The following is a 16,514-nucleotide window of genomic DNA, read 5'->3' as shown; positions in this document are numbered from 1 at the left end:
ACTTATTTTTCATGGCAATGTCCATTATTATCTCAAGTATTTTTAATTAATTGCGATGTGTATAAAAATGTTGACGCTTTCGTTACTAGGAATGGTTACAGTCGCCAATTTGTCACGAAGCTTACTTTAAAGAATAAATCTTATAAAGATACAAATTTGATGAATTTCAAGAAAATCGTCAATACCAGTTGAATTGTAACAAGTAACTGACATCATGACATGCTGTTCAACAGACATGGAATTTGGCTACAGACGTACTTTTCGCCATATGTTGACCCTGACAATAAACTTTTCTATTCACACAGCAAAAGCTCAAAAACATTACCTCGATCGATCGATTTCGATCTCTAACTTCATTGACGTTTTGTTGAAAATCATTTGCGCGTGACATCAACTTACAACTTTATGTTCATCGATTAATCACGAGTATTCTCTGTATTCATCTCCTGCTCTATTGTTTGTTGTGTTTTATAGCTGTCTCGCTCTGTCAGACCATTCAATTCGAATGCACAGGTGCACCGTATCTCTATCTCTCTCGCACGTGTTTATATCACGACGCCAGTCAGGTCAGTCTCCCGGAGCGTTTCGCGTGTGACGGACGCGTTTCTTGACGATTAATGTTTTTATTTTAATGTATTTTTTAACAAAAGTTTAACGCTTTCTTCTGTGGCTCGTCGTCTTCAAGTGAGTGTGTTTATGGTGTGTGTGTGTGATCGGTGTCTGTGATGCTCATGGCGGTTATTGTTTTCGGATGTCCTTTTGTTCCCCGGAAACCGTCCGTTCACGGAATTCAGTACTCGTTTAAGGCGAGCCTTAAGTGCTGACACTCGTCACGTTGCCCTGGTTTGCTCGATTTTTTACTTGGTATATATTTTACGCAGTTAATAACTGATAGATCTTAGTTAACATTTGAGAGAATATTTGAACGTTTTCCTTATCTGAGTTATTAATTTTAACAAAGCTGAGACGAAACTAAATGTAATGCGATAAAAGCACAATAATCAAGGTTGCTAAGTATTACCTAACATTGTTTCAAGTCGGCAAAAAAATAAAAACGATATCTTGTCAAACGACTCGCCGTCTACTTGATACACATAAGGTGTATTATTTACATGTCAATCTGAAGAAAAAACATATACCCTCTCGTTCAGCAACAAATGATGAAATTATTAAATCATATATCTTACCGTTATGTAAATGTATGCATTGTCAAATTAAGACTAGTATGTCTCATTAACTTTAATGTTTGGTAACATATTATTTCATATTCATATTGGTATTTTAACTCTTTTTATGATATTCTAAGAAATTTATATTTATCGGTGATATTAATTAATTTTATTTTTAAAGAGGCATTGCAACGGACCTGTAGTTTACTGAAAAGGGTCAGACTGTTTTGTTTTCTTGCCAAAAATACCCAACAGGTTTCACCGGTCGATAAAACAAAAGAAACTTATTTATAAAGAGCTCGGCAGTATTGTGACCATTTCAATAGGCCAATTAACTTACAGTTATAATTGTTTCTCGGTACGCCCTTGGACACAGAATAGCTCTGAGTCAATTCTTGTATTATCGGGATGATGTACGAGAAAAATGGACGACGTGCCTGCATTGTACATTAATTAGTGGAATTTTACTGGGTTATTAAAATTGTATGTAAAAAAATATGTGATGTAATAGATGCTCTGTCAGCTGGTTGAAATTTTTGACGTATTTAATAATTTTTGAACGAATTGTAATGATTTATTTGTAAATAATGGTTATGTCATATTATACTGATAGGTTTTACAGCATAGATTGATAAATGTGGTCATTTTTGAAACATGTTTATCTATAAAAATTATTTAAATTTTTAATAACATTTTGTTAAGAAAAAGAAGTAAAAATATGTCAAATTATATTTAAACTAGATCAAAATAAATTTCAATAATCAGACAAAAATTATTAAATATTTTTAGAACCGATAATAGTAATAGAAATAATTATAATTATTAATTGAACCTCGTTCTTCAGATAATAATCTCAATGAAACAATTCCGAAGTTCCCGGTTACCAGGAAATTGGAAACAGCAAACGAATCAAACGACACCAGATTTACCCAAACATTCAACATTACCGTGACATCAAAGCGAACGTTAGGAAAACAGCCGGCTCCGACGTTGACGCAGCTGACCGCAGCAGGAGTATCGGCCGTTTTAATTTCGTGTTTACGATGATACATGGTTTATTAATATGTTATTACGTATTGTTTAGCTAATACAATTTTAATAACTAGCCCGATGACTCTGACTAGCCCGTTGGCGCAGTTAGCAGTGACCCTGTTTTCTGCTCCTGGGGTTGTAGGTTCGATTCCTGCTTTGAGGCTGGGTGTAGTATATATACTATTAGTATTATTATCAGTCAGCTGCTTTCACATAACACAAGCGCTACCTTTTTGTTTATCATAGGAACAGACGGCCGTGTTTGTATGCTAAAGATATATTTATATTTATTTATTAAAAAAACAGACTTCAAAAAAAGGATCTCCATTCGCAAGTTATTTCACTGGCCGCACTGATATTGAGGATTTTTTTTTGTCCTCGTTGATTCGAGACATTTTGACGAAATAATCATTTGGTAATAAGAATATATACGCTTCAGCCTGTAATATCCCACTACTGGGCATAGGCCTCTTTTCCCATGTAGGAAAAGGATCAGAGCTTAATCCACCACGCTGCTCCAATGCGGGTTGGCGGATATATTCCCTACTATGAGTAACGATCGCTATCAGGTGTACACGATAACAACCGGGACCGACGGCTTAACGTGCTCTCCGAGGCACGGTGGGAAGACCCACTGAACCCACTGAAGAATATATATGATACAATGTAAATTAAAATCTAAAGGTTAAACCTTTTGTAAATTTTTAACCGACTTCCAAAAAAGGAGGAGGTTCTCAATTCGACTATTTTTTTTTATGTATGTATGTTACATCAGAACTTTTGACCGGGTGGACCGATTTAGACATTTTTTTTTCAATCGAAAGGTGGTGTGTGTCAATTGGTCCCATTTAAATTTATTTGAGATCCAACAACTACTTTTCGAGCTATATCTAATAATGCGTTTTTACTTGACGCCTTTTTCGCCGACCTACGTTGTATTATACCGCATAACTTTCTACTGGATGTACCGATTTTGATAATTCTTTTTTTGTTGGAAAGTAGATATCCCTAGTTTTGTACCATGATAAGGAAACCAGGATTTGATGATAGGATCCCAGAGAAATCGATGGAAACTCTCGAAAATCCGCAATAACTTTTTACTGTGTGTACCGATTTTGATAATTTTTAATTTAATCAAAAGCCGATGTTTATCATGTGGTCACATTTAAATTTTATCGAGATCTGATAACTAATTTTTGAGTAATCTTTGATAACGCGTAGTTACTTGACTATTTTTTCGTCGATCTACGTTGTATTACTTGTCGATGTAATTGAAGTCGGTTTTTTTTCGTTTGTCTGTAAATACAATTTTGTAAAGTTCCTTACCAGAAAAATATGCACTTTCAAAGTACTTTAGTTTATTGTAATAACTGGCATCAAATATTGTTGATTAATGTCCTCTGATATCTAATTAGCGTGACATAATTTTAATTCTATGACGTCATTGTATTGTTTTTAAAATAACAATGGTCCGAAATATGCCAGTTTCTTAGACAATGTGACGTGATGTTACGATGATCTCATACTTTGTGCATTAAACTTTCCGATGTTAGACGTCTATTAGTTTTGTAATCCTATTTAAATGTAAAACATTACAACATTAAAGCTATATATGTATAATTTTTGCAAAAGTTGAGCAAAATATGAGCAGATTGGGTGTCCTTAAAATGTAGTACGAAATCTTATTTATTTGTCATATTTATCCAGAAAAAGTTATTTGGAGCCCAGAGTGTTTTGCATTTTTTGTTTAAGAAGATGATCATTTTTTGAGACGCAGGCGAACTTTTGCAAAACATTCATGATCTTAATATGAAAATAGGAAGAATTTGCCAAAATTTAAGGAATCCATACAAACGTTGAATTCGGAACAAAAACAAAATGTTTAGTCATATGAAATAGAACAATGTTTGAGATTAAAGAAACGCACTAATAAATTAAAGAATACGACGTAAACAGAACGAATCATAAAAATTTAATGTAGGTATACCAGACATTCTTCGAAGACACCTTTGAGTAACGGGAGTTTATCGACTATGTAATACATCTCATTATCCTGACATTTTAAGTGACTAATCCGTCACTCACTATCATTTGGATCACTTGCTTCATTCACATCTTGCGGAAATAGTTCTTCATCAGCTTCAATAAGGCCTAGTTTCCCTTGTTCGTTTTTTTTTTTCAGTAAAATCGCCGCAATTGTTACCACCTACATGTTGAAGTATGGAATAGTAATCGTTTCATAGAATTGTGGTTTATCAGTTACACCCAGCGGGAGTTCTTTTTCATCCTGTCGTATCGGTCAGCCATTGTTTTATGTGTTCGAATTTTTTGTTTCGTAAACAATTTGCTACAATTTCTTTTCTAAACCGACTTCTTAAAATAAAGTAGGTACTCAGTTCGCCTGTATTTGTCTGTTTTTATGAATTTTACCTCAGAACTTTTTACGGGGTAAGCTAATTTAAATTATACATCGTTTTTCATGTGGTCCCACTAATTTAATTAAGATTTGATAACTACTTATCAAGTTATATCTAATAATTGCGTATTTACTTGACTATATTTTCGTCAACCTTCGCTGTATTATGTCTCTATGTATATCTTTTCGCTGGAATTGATGATTCTTATTTTAATCGAAAACTGATGCTTGTCTTGTACTGCCATTTAAATTTGATCAAAATCTAATGAATACTTTTTGAGTAATGTTTGATAACGCGTATTTACTTGACTATTTTTTCGTCAGCCTGTATAGTTATTACTTGTCAATGTAATCGAAGTCTTTTTTTTTTCGTTTGCGAGCAAGCACAATTATTATACTTATTATTCTTGAGTAAAACTGAAATTATATTGTTTAGTGTATACATCGCACTTATTTCTTTCTTGTTGATGAGTTCTTGTTTGCTAGTAAATAAACTATACATACTATTGTCGTATATTTCTATTTTTGATATTTCTTCTCATGGGTTTCCACCATAATGTCTTTTAGAGCACGTAAAGCCGTCAAACCAATGTGGTTATTATATACACCTGATAACGATCGTTGCTCGTTTTAAATTATTGCAACTCGCCTATGCAGTTCTAACCCTTTCGCCCTGTAGGAGAGTGTGTTGCTACAGTACAGTATTTATAATAACGTCTGCCGCATCAAGCTGTTCATATACGTACGTAATCAAAACAAGATTTGATTGTATGCAAAACTATCTAAATTACGTGTGTAATTAACATTTTACAATACATCTCGAAACTTGTTCGACTGTATAACGAATGAATTAATTAACATTTTAAATATTTCCCTGTTACTGGTGTGTATCCTTATACGCATAATTGTTAACTTGTGTGTCGGGATTTTTATACAATTAATTATTTATATAAACAATAAAATGTTTGTGTATATTAATGTCAATTAGCAGAGATATATAATATTATATTATAAATGTCATCGATATGACAAATTCCTAATACACGGTTTTTTTTAAAGAGTAACTGCGGAATTTGTTGCCGCAGCTTCTCTTTTAACTATAAAATTAATTAAAACAAATTTAAGCTTAATTTGTAAAATGACGATTTACAAGAACTTTTGAAGCCCGAATAAAGTAAATTTTGATTTTGTTCTTTGTTAAGTAAATGTCCCGGGCCGTTCCTTTCGTTTAGAATTTTGATACTTGGTTTAGTGATGTAGAAAATTTTAACTTTGATCGTTCGATAAAAATAACCTTTTATATATTTTTTCGTAATGTTACTAATTCGCGTTCAATATCTTTAAAAATTTGAATTTAATAAAAATAATGAGGATAATGGGCACCCCGAATCGAATTTGCTATTGTCACCGTTAATCTTTTTACTACTAGGCCAGCAATGTCGTTAATTAATATTAAAGGTTGACATTTAAAAATAATTAGATTGATTATTTCTTTAATTCACCGCCAAGGGCATCAATATCAAAGTATAGATAAGAGAACAAGATCGCCAAACGGGTTTGGTATAAATTCGCCAGCGTATAATTTGGCGCGATGTGTCACGGACTTTTTCGAGATGAGGTCACCCCACGGTGCGCCGGCACATGTGCGGCTAGTGATTTGCGGAGAGCGGATATTGAGAACTACTCAGATGAATTCAGTATTTTGAGATTTTACGGTGTTCAAAAAAAAAAAAAAAAAGATTTATTTCCGGTTTTTCGGAATAGTATGATCTTCGTTTCTAATACGTTCCGATAGACTTTGAGAGATTGTATCCGTTATCAGTTATAGTATTAGTTACTTCAGAAGGGTCGTGCTGGTCTTGGGCTGTATCGTCTTCATTATGTTGTTAGTTTACTATGGATCCAAGTAATTACAATTCTTGGTTCTTCTGTACCTATGTATGTTTGAATAAATTTTGATTTTTTCAGATATTAAAATCTGTTGTCTGAATAATGTCGTCTTAAGTTAGGCAAATTTTCGGACCATTATATACTTGAACAAATTTTAAAGCCTAAGTACTTGTAAAAGTATTTGAAATTCAATAAACTGTCTGAACACTCGAAATAGGCGTCTAGTAGTACTCGACTAAAATTCCAAATACTCGAACTCGAGTTCTGAATCGAAATATTATGTACTAGAAGATCGATAAGTTATACAAGAGTACTTGAATGCTACTAATATAAATGCGAAAGTTTTGATGGATGCTTGTAACTTTCACACATAAACTACTGAATCGAGTACAATAAAACTTAATACGCAGATAGCTACAGATATAAGTTAACACGTAGGCTATTTTTTAATCCTAACATTTCATAAAAAAATCCTGTTGTTTTGAGTCGGCCGAAATTTATATTCCGTAATGATGGTGGCCTTACAATATTTTTTTTTTATCATTTGTAACTATTATGTAATTGTCTAGTCCGGTAAATAAATTAAGAAATGTGCTTCTAAAGCCCGCTTAAAGAAAATTTTCGATTTAATTGAATTTGATTTATCGAGTACCAGAAACAGATACAGCACATCACTAGTTACGTTATTGCCAATGTTATATGTCGGTCGTGGATGCCCACTATGGCAGATATTAGCGAGGCATCGAAACGAAACCGAGTGTAGACGTAGGTAATGTTTTTAAGTATAGAATATAGGTCGGTTGAAATCTTTACATCTGAATTTGATTAGCTTTTACCGCCACGCTGTTTAATATTTAGATTACCACCTACAGCGCTGGCGTCTATACCGATTTTGCCTGAAGATCTGTAATGATTTTGATGTATCTTTGTTCAAAGTAATAAACATGTTATGTAGATTATGGGTAAAAATAAAGACTAAAAAAATTTGATTTTTGTTGTCAACTCGCGTTATTATATTTTATAACTTTGAATCATTATTATGTTTACCTTTGTATATTTTTACGCTTAATTATACTTTACGTATATTAATTTATATTTAGTCGTTATGGACGTCTTAGTAATACAATGTGTTTTTGTTATAGTTATAAATTGGACAGCAAATTTTTTAACAGCTATAAACTTTATTGAATAAAAGAGAAGTCATTGGAATTTCCGCAAACCTTAGTCAGACCAGAATTAGGTTTAAAAGTAGGTATATAGTGAACTGAGCACTCAGTTCTCTTAGACTTTCTGTTTAATTTTCTCAATCAATACAATGAATGAAGTGGAACATTCTCAGTATAATGACTTGCAAATTTAATGTCTTATATGCGTGTTATATGAGCGAATGTAAATAATAAGGTAATATGGGAAGTACCTTATTTTATATATGAGGTGAATATGTGTCGTTTGTTGACGCAACATTCATTACAGCCTATACAGTCCACTGCTGGACAGGCCTCCACAAGTTTACGCCAAAAATAACGTGAACTCATGTGTTTTGCCCATAGTCACCACGCTGGGCAGTCGGGTTGATGACCGCAGTACTGGCTTTGTCGCACCGAAGACGCTGCTGCCCGTCTTCGGCCTGTGTATTTCAAAGCCAGCAGTTGGATGGTTATCCCGCCATCGGTCGGTTTCTTATGTTCCAAGGTTCCAAGGACGCAACATTAACTCGAGTCTATTAAGTCGAGACTAAAGATTATGTAATTTTATTATATACTATCTAAATATTATTGATACGTGAAGCAAAAACTTTGTACCCCTTTTCACGAAAATTCCACGGACGGAGGAGTGTGCAATTTCGCACACTTTATAGTTTATATAGACTACAGAATGCTATTATTTTTTAAAACTGCATAAAAATACAATAAAAAACAGCAAAAAACCTTACACTCACTACCATGTATTTAATACACACGCATATTATACACTTTTGCTTATTACTCTAGAAGTATAGTCTTTGACAACAGAACCTTAATAATGCTCAAACTTATAATTTAAATTAATTATGGCCGAAGTTCGACCACTGGGTGACCACTAGTATGTATGTTAGTTGCAATATTATAATAATATCGTTTGATGTAAACACTTTAATGTTAGCGAGTATTGCAATTTTGTCATATTTGCAATGTGAATAGACAGAGGCACGTGCTATTTAAATGAAATATTTGCTGAAGTTAGGCCGTCAAGTTTGTGTCAAAATGTACATAACGAGCATCACTCGCGAATTTACTAACATCGGTATGTGTGGCTACCGACTTGTTATAAATCGTTATAGCGTGAAATTTTGTAGCATATGTCGAAATTGATTTAATTGTTGACAAAAAAGTTTATTTTTTTCTTCTGACATTAGTATTGACATAGGCTTCGTTTAATATTTCGTACATAAATTTATATAACAGGTGTATTTCTCAAGAGACGTGTAAGTTTCGTAATTAAAATTGTAGACGATTCGTTGCAACAACGAATAGCTTCGCGCAGGTCTAGGTGTACGCGAGTTAATTAAGCGTCTAGACGCCTTAACTGTTGCTTGCTCGGCAATTTTAACGTACTTTTGAAATCTCATGTACCATGTGTTGAGATGAGTGTTTGTTATGTTATGTTAATATAACCGTGGGTTCATTTTTAACATGGGAATTAAAAAAAAATACAAAATTAATATTACGGGTAATTGTAAAGGGCGAAGCAACGCGTTTGGAATGCTTCTGGTGTTACAGGCGTCCACGCGCGTGTATGCTTGTTTGTCGTCTTGATACAAATTTAATTTCTTAAGTCTAATTTAAACCAGTAATTATAGTTTAATTATTGTTAAAATAATTTACCTGTGAGGCGTCATCTAACAAGATATCTTGTTTCCTGTCTACGTGATGCAATATATACAGTATATACATAGGTAGTTTTATCGGGCAATTTGACCAATTGTGTGCCACTCAAATCGCAGACAAGGACGTTTTCACAATTAGTTAAAATATTCAAGCGTCTAAAAATATCTATTGATTCATTTATTGTGTCATGTGACGTGGGTATCGTTTGGGTTGTCTGTGTGTAAATTAATTATTGTATACAAACGTGAAGCATTAGAATAAACCACATGTAGTACATGCTATTTCTAAGCTGTACAGAAATAATTATGTTGATGAAAGGAGCCTACGAGATATTTTTTTCCACCGAGAATATAAAATACTGTGTAATGTATTCTATCTCGTTCTCTGCTATACATTCATGTGTATGTTTCTTTATCGCAACGCATTTCATCGAGATTCAAAAAAAAAACAGATTCAGTTTACAAGTAACGCTAAATACAAATACGTTTTATCAGATCTTGATCTAATTTGATAATGATAATAATAATAATACTCTTTATTGTACACCATTAAAAGAAACAACATAAAAGAAAAACATAAAATGAAAGATGTACCAAGGCGTTCTTATCGCTGAAAGAGCGATCTCTTCCAGACAACCTTTGGGTATAGGACACGATAACAGAAACTGCAGTCAGGAAGTAAACAAATAATTGATGTGCGAATTAGATTATTTGAATAAAGTACAAACAGATAATATATAATAATAAACATACATAATACTTACATATTTAAATGAGACGCTTCCAAGTAGTAAGTTAACATACCTACATTAAAAAAAAATCGAACTGAGGCTCCTTATTTTTTAAGTTCGTTTAAACGGCTAAAATTAAAATTCTCTACGTTCAAGAAGGCTTCAAAACGATTATGATTTTTTTTAAAAAAATTATTTTGTTAAATATGAAGATACCACACAAAAAAACCGGAAATAAATTCCGCAGAAACTTTTTTTTTTAATCTGTTTAATCATATTAAATAATAGTTTAGGCACATAAAAGTTTTGGCAGCTGAATGTAACTACAGCTTCTATTGGACTGATGTGTCGGATATAGTTTGGAAAAGGTATTCAGTACACGAGACTTAAGTTAATGCTTTTCGATTGTATCCACTCTTTGTATGTATATACTAGTTGTTCCTCGCGGTTTCTTGCGCTCATGTGTTTACGCGTTAATTTGAGAAAAAAATAACCGTTGCCTTCCTCGGGAAATGTCCAACAAAAATAATAATTTTTCAATTCGAACAAACTTTTCAGCTTTTTAATATTAGTACAGATAGTGTAGCAGTGGGCGCGGCAGGTTTCAGTTCAGTAACGAAACAAATAAATAATCATCGTTAATGTTTATTGACTATTGATTGATTTTGTTTATAAAGCTTTCTTTCAATTTGTTACTAATGTAGTTTTTTAATTACTTTTTTTTATTAGATATTTGATAAACTAGACGATACCTGCGACTACGTCCGTCAATAAAATATTTTTTTTTAATTTATTCACTGAATTTTCAAATAAATTTTATTAAACTTGTATTTTAGGACAATTGATGTGTATAATGTTATTTCAAATATTAATTAATCTATTAATCTATATAAATAAAAATGAATGTTGCTAAGCGCATAACTCGAGAATGACTCGACTGATTCGGCTATTTTTTTTGTATGTTCCTTAAGGCCCTCGGAAGGTTTTAATACTAAAAAAAATAAAATCATAATATTTACTACTAACTTTTGGCAGAACGAAGTCTGTCCGGGCAGCTAGTTTATAATAAATTGACTTTAATTTTGTTTATATTACTTATGGTAATATTACTAGCTCACTCGGTAAACGTTGTCTTGCCGCTAAACGCTATTTAAAAATAGGGGTTGGTGGTAGAAGGGTGAAATTTTAGGGTTGTATGTATTTTTTAACGCCAAATCATAATAAAATAAAAAATAAATAATTTATCTATAGATTAAAAAATTTTTAGGGGTGGACTACCCTTAACATGGGATGAAAAATAGATGTTGTTCGATTCTCAGATCTACCCAATACGGACACAAAATTTCATGAGAATCGGTCAAGCCGTTTCGGAGGAGTTTAACTGCAAACACCGCGACACGAGAATTTTGTATATTAGCTTTAACCCAGACGCCCGACAAATGAAAATCAATTTCAAAATACGTAGTTTATCTATATACCTACCTAGATTGTTCCTATTGATTTGAGATATAATAACACGAAACAATCAAAAAGGTCACATATGGTTTCCGAGTAAACAGTCTCCATTGTAATGTCACCTTGTCAACACACAAAAGGAAATGTATTAAGCTAGAAATTGTGTGATTTATCTAGTGTTTGGATGTGTGACTGGATCGTTCTGATATAGGTCTTAAGAAAATTTACGCCATATTTTGATGTAGACGTATTTATTGTTTTCGTTTTGCCTGTTCACTTTTTATCTGTGCTAACTTGGTCTTTATAATTGACTTTTTTAGGCTTATTTGACGCCGCGTTGGCGCTGGCGGTTGCGGGTTCGATCCCCGCACATGACAAACATTTGTATTGGCCATACAGATGTTTGCCTGATAGCGATCGTTACTCATAGTAGGGAATATATCCGCCTACCCGCATTGGGGCCGCGCGGTGGATTAAGCTCTGATCCTTCTCCTACATGGGGAAAGAGTCCTATGCCCAGTGGTGGGATATTACAGGCTGAAGCGTAGGTTAATTTGCTTAGTTATTTTATTTTTTGATATTCCGTTCTAAAACTTTTGGTTTAAAAATAGTTAAAGATATTTGATCGCTACTTTCAACAACCTTAACTGACAAATATTTTAAGTGATTAAGAATTAAGTACCATTTTAAGATTATGATAAACTAACTAGTAACTTTATTTTAAATATAAACTATGTCCTGAAAAGAAATATTGATAACTTTAAATGAAAGTTAAATTGATTCAGTTATATCGTAACAGAGACTAGCTCTTACAAAATGGCAAGATGTTTGTAATTTTAATAGGCCTCCTAGTTCCGTACATTATCGATACAAATTGGCTTCGGATCTGTTCCTTTCGTTTGATGATCAGTTTCAATGTACACTCGACGATGTTATTACGTAGTTCGTTTATCTTATTTATAATGCAATTACGTTATAGCGTTTGTTACTGGTTTCTGTATATTATGCAGATGCTATTTTTAACCTATTTCAAAAGGAAGAGGTTCTTAATTCGACGGTACGGTTTACATTATAACCGGGGTGTACCGATTTTGATATTTTTATTTGTAAGGAAAACGTGATTATTATGTGGTCTTATTTATATTTGTGTGAGGTTTGACGAATATCTTTTGAGATAATCCCCAGTAATCGATATTTTTTGTTGCTTAATAATAAATAAAATCTTATATATAAAATTCTCGTGTATGTGAAGCTACCACTGACTCGGAGTGTAGATCCCGCTAATAAGAATCGGCTTCAAACTTTCTACGAAATGAAACGGCGTTTACTTACCTTAAAGCGACAATATTTTTTTTTGTCGTCATGAGATAACTATAAATCTTTTTATAAATATATTTTTCAACTTAACTCTTGGAACGTACTTCTACCTGATATGAAAGCGGCGCCAGCTCAGATTTGATATCGAGATTGATGGTCGTGATTTGGTTTTTTTAATCCGTATGCTCTTGTGTTACCTTCCCGCCGTGTCTCGGAGTGCACGTAAAATCATCTATGTTGTCTATTACTATAGTCTTATTAGCAATCGTTACTCATGGCATGATAATCTATACAAATAAATAAAATTGGAGTGTCTGTTTATAATATTAAAATAAGCGCTTTTAATGCTGAATGCATATAGGTGTATACACAGTACATATACCTAAATAACTTTTTGAGAATAAAGTTCTTTAATCTTAACCTTAAAATAACATTATTTACAATTTTTGTCTGTCTGTCTGCCTGTTTGTTCCGGCTAATCTCTGAAACGGCTGAACCGATTTCGACGGAACTTTTACTGGCAAAACTGAATTATTATTTTTTTTTGCAATTTCTACGCGGACGAAGTCGCGGCCACAGCTAGTTACTCATAAATCCTTAATAGAGCAGTGTGGTGGATTAAGCCCAAATTCTCCTATAAGAAAAAAGCGCCTTCGCTCGTAAGCGGGACATTACGGGCTGTGAAATATGTTGATAAGCGCAAAAATCAAAAACGGCTGAACCAAATCAAATTAGATGTTTTTACTAGCTGACCCCGCAAACGTTTCTTTGCCATATATGTTATTAACCCGCTTAATCCCCTCCCCTTATAACTTAGGGGTATGAAAAATAGATGTTGGCCGATTCTCAGACCTACTCGATATGCCCACAAAAATTTATTAAAATCGGTCGAGCCGTTTCGGAGAAGTTCAATGTTTAACACCATGACACGAGAATTTTATATATTAGATATTATTATAGGTAAAAATGCTCAATAAAAATTGAGAAATTTCAGTAAACGTGACGACTATTTTAACTTGACGTGTTTTGGCAGTTCGCAAGACAGGAAAGCGCCTGCCATGTCAGCTAGTCTTACAATAATTTTAGCTTGCCATAAAGTAATTGTTTATAAAACATTTTTAAGCGATTATGTTACCAGCGGCGCGCACGTGGTCCACAATTGTGCAACGGTTGACCTCATTACTCCATTATGTTTCCCCCCCATAATTACAACCGACGCCTCCCATATCATATAATCTTACCAACTGGCGCTCAACAAAACGCCACGCTACCGATAGTTTAGTGCAGATTTTGATTTGCTATCGATAGCAGAATTAATTGTTAACCCTTCGTAATATCATGTTCTGTTCTGTAGGATTATGATATTAGCTTAGTTGGCGACTTTGATGTACTCTTGTTTGAGGAAGGGTTTATTATATGGAGTGAAGAGTGACGTATACAGAGGCTGTAAAAGGGACAGTCCCTTTAATTCCATCTCATAAAATTGTTAAGAGTTGTCATTCTGTCTGTATGTAGCAGGGCTATGTTTATACATATGTAGACAGTAGTATAGTATAGTCCCATTGTCGCTTCTACGATTTTAATTTTTTATTATGTTGTGTTTCTAAAAATATTAAAATGAAAAAAAAATTCTGTCATTAGAACAGAATACTTTGTCCAGAAGCCCACTGTCGCTTGTTCGATTTTTATTTTTTTATTATTTTGAGTTTAGTATCGTTAAAAATCCGCGAATGTAAATATGTCTAAAATAAAAGTATTACAAACGCCAACAAGAGCTATAAAATTTTAGTTCCTTTCATTTTATCCGGGTTACAATATTCCTCATATAAAAGTGATATTCGGGACTAGATGACGTCGCCTCTTAAGTGTAATATCATGTAAATGTCGCTAATTTCATATTAAAATGTTATGTACGGCGCGCTCCTTAAATATGACGAACTCATAAAAATATTAGTTTCATTAGTACGCTGAACCCTTCCGTTTACCGAGCTTTAAATTATTGGTATTTATATGTAACTGGTGGTCGCCCAGAGGTTCGATTCGATTCGACCATAATTAAAAATTTAAATTAAAGAAATCCAAAAAAAAAAATTATGAAAATAAAGAACCTTTTTTTAATATTTTTCAATTTGACTACAGACTGACAACTAACAAGAGAGTATAATATACGTGTGTGTCGTAATTAAAAAAAAAAAACATTATCATTCTGCACTCCTTCTCTATATAAACTATAAGTATGCGAAATTTCATACTCCTCCGTCCGTGCAGTTTTCGTAAAAAGGGCACAAAGTTTTTGCTTCACGTATTAATATATAGAAGATAAAGTTACTATCGAATTAATCTGTATAGTTACGTATGTTATTTGCTACTTAAGTGAATACTCAAGCTCGGTTCCTATATTGAAAAACGATGATTCGTTTTTCCACGAAAATTTTGTTCAATTAAATATTATACTATTGTTATTTGTAGCTTTAAGATATAATGCTATGACTCTCGAAACAGTAACCATAAACAGAGGTGAAGCTGCATTGCTCAGGTACTGTTAGTATTAATACTTAATTTTATAGAACAAAGTGTTGTGCAGGGGGTGCCACCTGTCGCCACCTGTCGCCAGTAGGGTAGGACTGTTCACTTCCTGCTTTGAATATGATACACAACGGTTTTTTTTTCATTTGTTTGTTGATATAGTTAATAAACGAAGGATCAATTGGTCTGTGTGTTCGTCATCTATATATATTGGCTACTTATCTCCTTATGAAGTTAAGGAGTTCCATCTACCAGCTGCTCCAATAGGCACATAATTTCCATGGCCTTCTTATGACACTTCTATATGGAGAAAAATGCTTTTGCCCAGCAGTGGCACTTTACAAACTGATTCAGATTAGATTAATAATATAACGTCGTCTTATATCTCTGTACTGGATTTGAGTATAGTTCTAGTAAAGTTACTACAAATCTTGTCTGAAGAAGTAATCAATGTAGCGTTATTTTCTTTTTAATTTCTGTTATTAAAATTAACGAAGGAATTTTGACGTGCTAATCCGTACTTTATTATCTATTGGTGTATTGCCAAGCGCTACGCTCGGTGTAGTTTGAGTAGCTTCTAGTTGATGTTGACTGTACCGGTGGCGCAGTTGATCGAGTCTGGACGTATTCATTATTTTTGTATCTATGCTACTATTTCAAAGAGGATAGATTTGATTGTTTGAATAGATAAGCTCAAAATTAATTGAACTAATTTTAAACATTCTCTTACCTATAAGAATGCTACGTTATTCTTATAAATGACATGGCCAAAACGAGCCAAAATGAGTTAAAATGGTGTCAATTTATAAACTTTACGTTTAAAAAAGGTTTTTTTTTTATAACAATTCAATAGCCACACAAGACACAAAGAGTTACCTATCTAAGGAATAGATAACTGCGTATATATATGTTAAACATATTTACTTATAGATTTCAAATAAAATAACAAACAAACAAGTTTTCACATTTCTTATTGTAGTATAGACTCTCGAAGGACCATAAATAAAATCTTAATATATTTTGACGTATCTATTCTGTAACGGTTACACAAACGATTTTAGTTTTTATACATAAGTATAGGTATAAAAATCAATTTACTTTTACCAACTATC

At 33.0% G+C, this 16,514-nt stretch overlaps 1 protein-coding gene across 1 annotated transcript in view; it reads left to right on the top strand.

Annotated features, from left to right (window-relative positions):
- Positions 1-532: 532 nt before the first annotated feature.
- The window catches only part of LOC123667378, a 91,612-nt gene continuing 75,630 nt past the window's right edge, over positions 533-16,514 (top strand). Inside the window, exon 1 of the mRNA XM_045601289.1 lies at positions 533-684. The gene's annotated coding sequence lies outside the window, so the exon portion shown is untranslated. The remainder of the gene's footprint in view (positions 685-16,514) is intronic.

Source organism: Melitaea cinxia, chromosome 28 (genome assembly GCF_905220565.1).
Source record: "Melitaea cinxia chromosome 28, ilMelCinx1.1, whole genome shotgun sequence".
Taxonomy (NCBI): domain Eukaryota; kingdom Metazoa; phylum Arthropoda; class Insecta; order Lepidoptera; family Nymphalidae; genus Melitaea; species Melitaea cinxia.
Note: the sequence above shows the minus strand (reverse complement) of the source record. Positions and strands in the feature narration are given on the sequence as shown.